The following is a 10,594-nucleotide window of genomic DNA, read 5'->3' on the forward strand; positions in this document are numbered from 1 at the left end:
TATCGCAAACCCTGGGGCCGCTTATCCAAACCTCTTGGCCTGGGGTTTTGTGAGAGTCGGCTTTCTCATAGGATTCCCACTCTGGGCTTGATGGCTTGGAAATACTGCAAGAGCAGCCCTTTTTCTATTTTGTTTTGGGTTTTTTTCCTCCTGATGTTTGTGTCTTTCCACTTCCGTCTCTGGCCAAGGTGAACGGTGCCAAGGCAGAAGGGCCAGGCACACCCAGAGGGAGGGGGAAGGAAAGCACCCTCAAGCCACAGGAAAACGGGAACAGAAAGCAAACACGGTGGCTGGGAGCAAGGAGGAGGGTTTGCTTCAGCTCAGGGATGGTTCTCCTCGAGGAGCTCCATGGACTCGAGGCGGGTATCGTGGCTCTGATTTGTCTCCTCTGCTCCTGCACTGATGCTGGTTCGCCATGGGAGAGGCAAAGAGGGTCTGCACACCGGTGCTTCCCAGCCTGGCGGTAAGGTCTCCCTGGCCCAGCTTTGAGCTGCAATATGGGCTTAAGCTGCACGAGCTGGAAAGGCTCGAGCTCTCAAAAAGCAGCACGGGATCAAAGCTTTCTAAACACTCAGGGCATTTGGCCTGGGAGGTTTTGTTCCAGCTATTTATAGCAGTTGGGGCCAAGCGAGTTCAGAGTTGGAGGCAAACTTTTCCAAAGCTGGGGGCCATTCGGATTAGGGAGGAGGAAAGAGAGTTCAGCCAGGCCTGTTTCCAGCAAACGTTGACTCCTTCCCTTAGGTATGTGTTGCTATCCATGACACACTAACAACAGCTCCACGCAGAAGTGCCTGGCTGGGGCTGTAAAGATTGAAACAAAAATGTGAATTGGCTGGAAGGGAGAACATGAAACAGAGAAAGTTTCCAAACAGCAAATCCTGTAGCATTTGAAAGTGAAAACTTTCCTTACCAGCTTGTTTTCATCCTCTGGTCAACATCCTTCAATTACAAGTACACTTGTATTGTCTTCCAGGAGAAAGCTGGCAATGATTTTAGGGCAGAAAGACCAAGATATGGCTTCCTGAATCATATGGCATGCTTAAAAGTGGGCAGGAGGGGTCTTTTTGTCTTCAAGGTGAATTTTTTTTTTGTGCTGCCGTTAAAGAACATGTCATTTTTCTGTGCCACCTCCTTTAGGCAAAGCCAGGCTTAAACTCTGAGCAAGCAAACCAACCAGGACACCCTTGAAATCGTGTCACATTTGAAGCTATAGTCTTTGCAGAGCATGAAGGCAGAAGCTGGAGTTTTCCTTTCTGCCAAATGAATTGTGCTAATGATAATGTTTAACGGTGAGGAGCATGAGCAGTACACTTTAGATACACACCACAGCTTTTTGCATGCCTAGATCCACTCTCTTGATTTAAGGCACTCAGTATAGATTAGAAAAATATCCTTTAATTACCAGTAGCATCCCAGCATGTCGCCAAATCTCTGCTGCTCTGTAGGAGCAGTATCTCTGAGCTTCTCCTGAAGGAAAGGGTGCAATTAGGTTGGCGGGTAATTATAATCAGCCTAATGAGGGGATGGGGGAAGGAAGCAGGTTTGGCAATTCGGTGTCCAGCCCAGGTGGGCTGTTACGGCAAGCAACATTATTTCCTAGCAAGGGTGCTGTGGGTTTTCCGCACGCTGCTCCACGCTGTGGGAGCTGGGTGCTGCATTAACAAACATGGCCCAAGTCTACCGTGTGTGTACCTCGGGTTGTTTTCAGAGAAAAAAATGCCATAACTGGAAGGTTTCCTTTCATCTCTGACATCCCCACCAAAGCCTGTCCTTGGATGCAGAGGATACCCATCCTTGCTGTGGATCATTGGACTGCGCCAGAGAAGCCAAATCATTATCCTTCAGGGAAGGCTGCAAGGTCTACAATGGATTTTGAAGAATGAAGTGATCTGCCTGTGGTTGGAGAGTGGGATGAAGGTGATTCTGGCCTGACTGCACATCAGGTGGCCATGGCTGGTGTTGCAAGGGGAAGCATCAGGCGGAAGGGGAGGTTTCCCCTGGAGCTCCTGAGGCCTTTCTTGTTTCATATTTCTGGGAATGACTCAGAAAAAGTAGAAGAGTAATGCTGACATGTGTGGATGAGGCAGAGCTGGGGGATGTCAATGGTTAGGAGGTTATAGGTGTTTTTAAAAGAGAATTGTATGACCTGGAAGACAGGGGCAACAACAATTATATGAAGGTCAGCAGCATAAAACACAAGGTCTTTGTGCTTGAGGAGCAACCACATATGATAACATAGGACTTCACGTTTTCTGGAGGTGACAGAGAAGGGCTTTGGACTATCCACTAATCTCACACAGTACCTCTGAGCCACTGCTTGAATGTTGTCATGCAAAAGACAGATGTACCCCTAGGGGACTGTTATGACAAGGCCTCTCTGTTGACCATAAAATCCTCAGAGCAAGAGCCACCAAGACCTCCACTGGAACAGCATCCTTTCCCCAGAAAATGTCAGAGTGGAATGAGCGCAAAGCAAATCCACCATCCTGGTTGCTCCAAGGGTGAAATAGGTGTAAGGACCAGACGTGGTTGTCTTTCTCCCATCTTGGTTTTTCAGCATACCAGAGATGGGCTCCAAGCCTGGTTTCCACCCTTACCCAGCAGAAGAAAATGTTCTTCTCCTTTTTGCCTCCTAATGATGATGATGACCGTTTGCTTCCTTTTTTTGTATGTGTCCTTGCCCTGAAAGACAGTTCTTGTACTTGGGGCTAATGTTCCCAACTCTTAGCTTGGAAAGGGTACTCTGGCCAACTGGACAGTCACTCATTTCTGTGAGAGGCTGTCTGTTCTGCAATTAACAGACAAAATGCCCACCACTATGGCTGGAAAGAAGTTTTAATTAAAATTCTTTGGTATTGGCCTTGGCCAGACTCTGGAGTGAATGGGAAGAGGGCAGAAGGCCCAGGTTGGTGCTTTGGGTCACCCTAGGAGAGTGTCCACTGAGCTGAGACTGAACACAAGGAAGGACCTGGTTTATAATTGCATGGGCTTTCTTTTTTTAATTTTTTTTTTTTCCCCTCAAGTGACCTGCCCAATGGACAATTGCAAGCTGATAGGAGCGCAGATACTGCCAGCCAAAAGTTGGGGTAAGTGCACAGGTCATTTGAGCCCTAATGGGGAACCATGAATAGAAGCTCACATCACACAAGTGAAAAACACCTCACCCTCTTCTCTAATGAGCATGACTCTCCAAATGCTTTGGGCTTTGCTTGAATTTCAGAGGTGCCCAGGACTGGATCTTCCAGGCTGGCCTCCAAGCTGCTGTCACCTACTCCATCTTCTCTCTGATGGCCACTGGGAAGGTGCCTTGCTCTGCAGTCTGCCCAGGTCAGACCCGCAGTGGCCCTGCATGCTTATGATGGTGGGATGGGTAAGTGAAATCCTGGGAGGGTGAGATACCCCCTCGGGGGTGTAGTGGGCCCCAATTGGACTCCCCCAGGTGGAGGTTGTACTTCACGCACTTGCCTGTGATATGCTGGGCTCTGGACAAACTTCATATTCAGTAGCCTGTGTGGCTTCCCATGGAATGAACTTTCTGGTTTGCACACTAATGGGGAAGTAAAATTAAGAAACATTAAAAGGCTGAATGGGTGCTAGCCCCACAACTTGTCGCTTGAAGTCCAGCATGAGGGTCCTACCAGCCCATGTTACCCCTTGACACGGCACCAGGGCCCTGAAGCCATGTAGGTGCTCTTCAAAACGTTACTCCAAAATCTCTTTTATTTTTTCTAAGATTGTTATGGTAACTTTTACAGGGCAAAAGCCCCCCTGATTCCATGCACCAAGCCTTGACTCCTGGACCCTTCCTTCAGCATGGCACAGACTTTGTCCAGAGGTACCCCAGCCCTCGCGCAGGACGATGGAGGGGGCATCTGGCACGGCAAGTGGGGAGAGGATTTTACTTAGACACTTGGCCTTTGGCCTAGAGAAATCAATTGGCTTTCACAAGTTTTAAGGAAGGAAAAGAAAAAAAAATCCTTTTGTGATGCCATTTCAGTTTTGGTCTCCTGCTTTCAGGTTTAATTTTGTGCTGTCAAGCTGCGTGGGAGTGCTGAGCAGCTTTGGAGTTTCTCAGCCCGTGCTGGTGGTGGAGGAGATGTTGTCCAGGTAAATCTCTGGCTCAGCTACACTCACGCCTAGGTGGGATGGGTGTAGGTGCCATGGATGCCCCTGCTCGGCACCCATCCTGCAGGCAGGGAGGGAGAGGGGGCGGTTTGGGGGGCTGGGAAATGGGGAGAGCCCCCACGGTGAAGCACGGGGGTGGCTCTAGGGACCAGTCAGCACTGGGCTTCGGGGCTGGGTGAAACATCCTGCTGGGATCAGTTTAAGCTCCCTGTCCCAGGCCAGTCACGGGTGCAAATCCAGCTTTTGGAATGAAATTAGCATTTTGGGGCAGTGACAGGGGAATTTTTTACTGTTCCCTGAGAAAAAAATGCCATTTTTAATGCCCAAGTGTAGCAGACAAAGAGATTGGCTGTGTTTTTCCCTTCCTTTTCAATCCCCTTTCTACATGGTAACATTTTCTACTTCCAAACCTTGTTCTTTTTTTTTCCCTTTTCTTCTTTTTCCTCTCCTATTTCCCCCTCCCTCCCCCTCCAAATCCCCCTCGCCCTGGCAGGTTGCCGAGGAGGTGCCAAGGCAGGCAGAGGGGCGATGCCAGCGCTTCCTGCTCCTTCCCTGGCAGCACAATGGGGACATTCAGGCGGGCACCACGTAGCCCAGCACCAACCCAGAGCCAGAGACCCCCCCGCGCCATCCCCGTCGCCCCCGTATCACCATCTCCCGAATAGCAGCGTGAGACAGAAAGCAGCTGACGCCGTGTCCCAGCGTGCTGGCGGAGGCGAACTGGAATCCAGCATCACAAAACAAGCCCTGTGCATGCTCCCCTCTCGACGCAGGCGCGTGGTGTGTGTGTGTGTGTGTGTGTCTGTCCCCCTCCTTCCATCCCCCCAAAATCTCCAAGTCTGCCCAGTAACACCAAACTGGGCTCCCTTTCCCACCCAACCCCGGCCAATCCGCGCACTGCCAACAGGCCAGGGCCTCCGCTGCCGAGATGCAAGGGGCAGGAGCTGGTGGAGTTGCAGGGAACGACATGTTTTCCTTCTCCCCTTCTGCCTCCGGAGCCACTTTGTTTTTTAGTTCAGGGCTGGAGGGGAGGCGTGGGTCGGACGGAGCTTGGATGCAGCCCCCATCCGTTCCCAGTAACATAACCTATCCCCCAAAAATGAGATTTTATTGCTGCTCAAGGAAGCCTTGTTTTAAATCCCAGGCAGATCTGTGGGGTTTTTTTTAGGGGTGGGACGAAGGAGAAAGGAGGGGGGGCAGAGCAAGGAAAGCAGCGCTTCGTCCTCCCTGGGTCCAACCAGATCTTTTCAGGCTTTCCTGCCTGCTCTTCTCCTTTTTGCTTTGTTTTTTTTCTCCGTGCTTGCGGCAGCGGCTGTGTTTGCAGAGCTGGGCTGGTTTAAATCCAGTGATCCTGGGGTGATTTATAGCGGCCGTCGGTTGGGCTCCTGCCTGCTGCCCTCCCAAACCTCCCTGGGAAGCAGCTGAGGTAGGTGCAGGGATGAAAACCCCAAATGTGCTGGGTTTCAGGGGATTTAATTGAAGGACGTCAGCCGCCTTGCAGGGGAGCTGCCGGTCCCTGTGCCTCCTCCCTGCATCAGGGCTTTTTGCAGGTCCCTTGGGCTTAGCAGCCCCAGAGCGCGAGCTGACAATTACTGCGTGCAAAATAATAAACACATTTTGGTCTTTTCTGGCATCTGTGTGGGGCAGCCCCTTGGGGTGAGCTTGCCAAGGTGTGAGCCACGCTTAGGGCACAGAGGCACCCGGGATGTCCAGTGCCCATCCCGCATGTAAGGGATGAGTGTTTGGCCCCGGGACCGGCCGGGCACGCGGGATAATGTGTCCTGTGTTGCCTGCTGAGATGCAGCAGTGCCCAATGAGAGGTGTAGGCCAGCTCACGGCTGCCCTTCCACAGGGTCAGAGCATCCTGCTGAAGCTTTGGCCCAGGAAGGTGCAACCACATCCTTATGGGATCTCAGTAAGTTGAGGACTTGAAGGTGGCAGCCTTGTTGCAAAGGTTGGAAAGCAGGAGGCCAGGTAACCATGCAGTTTATGGCTTGTGGGGAAACTGCTGACAGCAATACTACCAGCCGGATGGGGATTGTCCTGACATCCAAACATTTTGCAGCCACCTCCAGAGGAGCATCACGCTTGCCCAGTCATTTTGAGTGTTGTAACACAGCATTGGCTGAAGGGAGGATGGGATAAACATCCTCCTGGCTCCAGGGGCAGTGAATGGCTGGGGAGAAAACAGCAACTGCTGCAAACTGGTGCTGGTCTTTGGGAGGGTGGCTGGGAGAGGCTGGCGAGGGCACCATGTCCCTGTGCGTGTCTCCCATGCCAGGGAGAGGCTGAGCCCCGGGCTTCTTGCACAAACTGTTTGCGTAGGGTGAGGAAAGCCAGAGCCTGAGGGCACAGAGCAACTCGGGAGGTCCCATGGCAGCTCTCCTGCAACAGCTGCTGGAGCTGGGCACCGAACACGCTGCAGCTGCCTGCGGGAAACACCCAAGTTACAGCTCCAGGGGGATGAGGGCATTGCCAGGCGAGCGGGACCAGCTCGGCCACGCAGGATCTTCCCTCTGTGGGAATGGGGCAGGCAGCACCAGGAAGGGCTGTGTCAATAAATAGGTGTTATTTCTTAAAAAGACTTCAGGATCTTTTTTTTCCTGTGCCCTGCTTCTCTCATCTGTTTCCCAGCATCTGCACTTCTCATTGATTCCACTGAATTGTATCAGGACACAGAATGTCTGGCCTGAAAAGCACACATCTTACATGGATAACCAGCACCACCCTGGCTTCCTGGCTCTGCACACCTCCAGCACACAGCCGGAGGAGGAGCGCTGGAAAATTCAGATTCCCAGGCTTTAACCCTTACAGCCCTTCTGACTTAAAGCCATGGACACGATCCCCACGAGGCAACAGGACAGTCAGCGAGGGCAGGTTGGAAAGCGGAGCTGGGAGAATGGCTGGTGTCAGACAGGTGAAGGACAGATACAGTCTTCTGGTAGACTTGATTGTAGGCAGGATAGAGGTTTACCCACCAACCTCACTGCTCTGTCCACCCATGGGAGCACAGCCAGGGAGAGGGCAGGTGCTGGTTGCCCCTGGGCTGGTTATGGTATTCACTGGGCAATCTCGTCGTGCCAGGCACCTGCTCACTCAGACTCAGGCTTGAGCGAGAAGTAGGATGCAGGCACAAGCTATAGGATACTCCATATGAGATAGTGGTATGGGATACAGACCCAGGCTACAGCTTGGTTTAGAAAACATCAGCCAAGCAAAGAACTCAAGAGCTGGATTTCATATTGGATGTTGCAAGAGCTGCAGTGGTAGGAAATGGGCTGGTTTTGTCCAAATCTAAAGAAAAGAGAGAGGAGGGTTTTCATTCCCTGCCTGACTCCGGCTTGGGTTAGGGATACGGATGGGCTTAGCAGCAGGATGAGGGTCCCTCCCTGCAGGGCAGCCTTGTGGCCGTGAGGCAGCCAGGGTAGGGCTGGCTGGGCTCGAGCTCAGCCGTTTATGCCAGGAGGATGGGAAAAGGTGGGGACACCCAGCTTCACATCATGGTTATGGGAGGGAAAACATGGTCAGGGGTGTGTTAGCTGCAGCATGGTCCTGGGGTTGTGGTAATTCCCCCTCGGTGATTTGAGCTGTACCTACTGCAGGGCAGCAACCTTGCAGCAGGGCGCATCATGCTGGTCCAGGGCATCAAGAGTGACCGTCCCGTCAGTTTTTAAATCTCAGAGGAGATTTTCGTGGTGGAGCGACTCAGTTCTCTTTGCTGCAAGGATAATCTTCCCCTCCTCCCCAACTGCTGAATACTCTGGCATCGCACCAAATAGCAAAGTCAACATGAAATACACCCTCATTTCCTGGGTCTCCTCTTCCCAGCCGTCCTCCAGCAAAAAGAAGTGATATAGCATCTGCTTTTCTAGCTGCAGCCCTCTTCCAGGGCTGGGTCTTTGTGGCTCTTCAGAGATGGTGCCAAGAGCTTTGAAATCCATTCAAGGCAGAAGCAAGGAGCAGCACTGCCCGCCTTGAGCCCTGCCCGCTGCCCTTGGCACCCCAGATGCCTCCTCCAAAGGGCCTCTGGCTTGCTCCGATTTTTAAGGGGCATCGCTGAGGCCACCAGCATCCTGCAGCATTGCACGACCTCCCCATTCAGTGCTTATTGGGAAAGGAGCCACTCACGTTTTTTTTCCCTTCCAACGTGGGCACAGAGAAAGGTCGGAATAAGGATGTCAGCTCTGCCCCATGAGCCTGGAAATTGCTGTCCACAGCTATGATGTTGAATCTAACTTAGGGGCTGTGCAGGGTGGGTAGAAGCTGATCGGCAGAGGGGGACCCCGCCAGTGTCTGCCAGACTGGTTGTCTCCAGGAAAGTCGGGATCCGCTGTGCCTTCATTGCACCAGCTTCTCGTCTCCAGCCCAGTTCTCTTGCAAAGCAACTCAGAAGCTGGACAAGCGACTGTCCCCATCTCCATCCCTGTGCCTGTCTCAGTGATCTTCCCGGGACACTGCTCTCTGCTTCTCCATGACAGACCCACCAGGATGACTCTGGGACCAGCTCCTGTCTATTTGCTGCAGAGCGCGGAGGACATGGGGTGGGAGATGGACCCATCTTCCACACGGGAGTGTCTGGTTTGGGGGGGAATGGGGAAAGCAGGGGATTTAAGAAATATTTTGGAAGAAGGATTCAGAGACTGCAGGACGTGCCTAGTCAGAAGGAAATTATTTAGTCGTAGGCTGGTATTTTTTCCAGCTTCAGTATCTCATGCTGCCCGTTCCTTTGCACTTCATTAAATCATTAAACTGCCCTTTCAGCCGCCCCCTTGAACCCAAATCCACTGCAGTATGAGCTATAAATTACTGCTGTCGGCCCCATGACTCCCATGCCCTCCTGACTGCCATCTTTTGCTGTGGACACTCGGACATGAGCTGGCCTGGGCAGGGCAGGAGGATCAGAGAGGGAAGAAGGATCAACAGGAAGGTGAACTTTGGGAATGACCTGTTGGACAGGACTTGGGTCAGGCTGCTGGTAATGGAGCAGAGTATATCCCAGATGTCGGATGGCTGGGTGTCAAAGTGGGAAGAGGTGAGAAGGCTGGCATGTGGATGTGCATGCAGACATATTTATTGCCTCTTCAGGGCTGCATTACATTCAATATTCATGGTACAACCTCTCTTCTAGCAGCATTTCCAGGATCTGGCACTTGTTTCCAGGACTGCAAAGATGACTCTGGCAAATGGTGTGCAGGGAGTTTCTCCCCAGCCCTTGCACCATTTTGCCTGGGGTGAGTTTTCCCTCTGGTCTGCCCACTCCTCCCTGCTGCTCCCATCCCTCCTGCTTGCTTTCCACATGCTGCAGAGCTGGCTGGGCTATGTGCTCCAATATTTTCTTCCAAATGAAGTTTCCTACGGTAATAAAAAAGGGAAAACATGGTTTGTGCTGCAATAAAGTAAGTTAATAAATCCGTGTCCTACAGCTCTACCCTACGTGCTCCTTTTCCCTGGAAGCATGTGGGTACCTATGCAGGCAGGTGTGGCAAAGTCCCCACGTGCCACTGGTCCCCATTCATTCCCAGTTGTGCCTGGACCCCTTGCCAATGGGTGATGCCTAGGGGAGGCACAGAAGCACTCTGCAACATGGGGCCCCACTGACAACCTCCAGGTCAGTCTTCTCCAGCCACGGGAGAAGCAGATGATGCTTACTCACCCCCTGATTCCTCACCGACATCAGCTCCAGATGAATGATCCTCTGATCCCCACTACGATGCAGCCATGAGAGCCCTGCTCTGGTCCAAGTCTCCTTTGCTGATCTCCACTCTCAGACACCCGCCCCCCCCCAATAAAGGAAGACTCAAAGCTCCCAAATAGGCAATGCAATTCAGAGTGTGGACTTTCAAGCACTGGTGCTCAGGTTCACCTGCCTCTGCTTGCACTCAAAGACAGCCTGGATGCTCAGCATCCATCGGACAAACACCTTGCAGTTGCTGTGCAGAGCAATTCCTCATCAGGTTTGATGGAAAAATCACAGCAAGGCAATAGACAGTTCCTGTCTGGTGACGCTGCCAAGGATGGGCAATAAGGAGCAGGGAGACATGGGTAGAACAGTCATCTCCTGTGCCCTAAATCAGATTGCTCCCTGTCAGTGTTATGGGCCTGTGGTGTCTTAGGCTCTGCTGTCCTGTCTGAGATGAAGGGTGGTGCCTCCTTGCAGGCTGTTGAAGCCTTAGTGCCAATGAACCCAGCAGAAAGGGGCAAGTGGGGATCTTGAGAGGGAGAGAAGTGACAGGGGGACAAATTCTGGCTGGAAATCAGCTGTTGCTGGCAGTGCCTCTGCTGCTTCGCTCTGCCTGTGGCTACAAGCCTTGTGGCTTTCAAACATGTTTGCAACCCTTTTGTCCCCCTCCTGGTGTCATCTGGTCACTGGTGTAGGAATCCATGCTTAGGTGGGTTATATAAAGGGAAGAAACAGCTTCCCAGTGTAAAACCCAGTGGATGGGTGGATTGGGCCAGGAAGGCACCAGCT

The 10,594-nt window shown here is 52.2% G+C and overlaps 2 long non-coding RNA genes across 2 annotated transcripts; both read left to right on the forward strand.

Annotated features, from left to right (window-relative positions):
• Positions 1-972: 972 nt before the first annotated feature.
• On the forward strand, positions 973-3,881 carry LOC147599932 (uncharacterized). Its single transcript, XR_015259228.1, has 4 exons — positions 973-1,075; positions 1,709-1,917; positions 3,221-3,370; positions 3,756-3,881. It is a non-coding gene; the product is annotated as an uncharacterized LOC147599932 (long non-coding RNA).
• Positions 3,882-4,016: 135 nt separating this feature from the next.
• LOC147599933 (uncharacterized) lies at positions 4,017-9,504 on the forward strand. Its single transcript, XR_015259278.1, has 2 exons — positions 4,017-4,107; positions 9,254-9,504. It is a non-coding gene; the product is annotated as an uncharacterized LOC147599933 (long non-coding RNA).
• Positions 9,505-10,594: the final 1,090 nt, after the last annotated feature.

This window comes from Chlamydotis macqueenii, chromosome 8 (assembly GCF_036417535.1).
Source record: "Chlamydotis macqueenii isolate bChlMac1 chromosome 8, bChlMac1.mat, whole genome shotgun sequence".
Lineage (NCBI taxonomy): Eukaryota > Metazoa > Chordata > Aves > Otidiformes > Otididae > Chlamydotis > Chlamydotis macqueenii.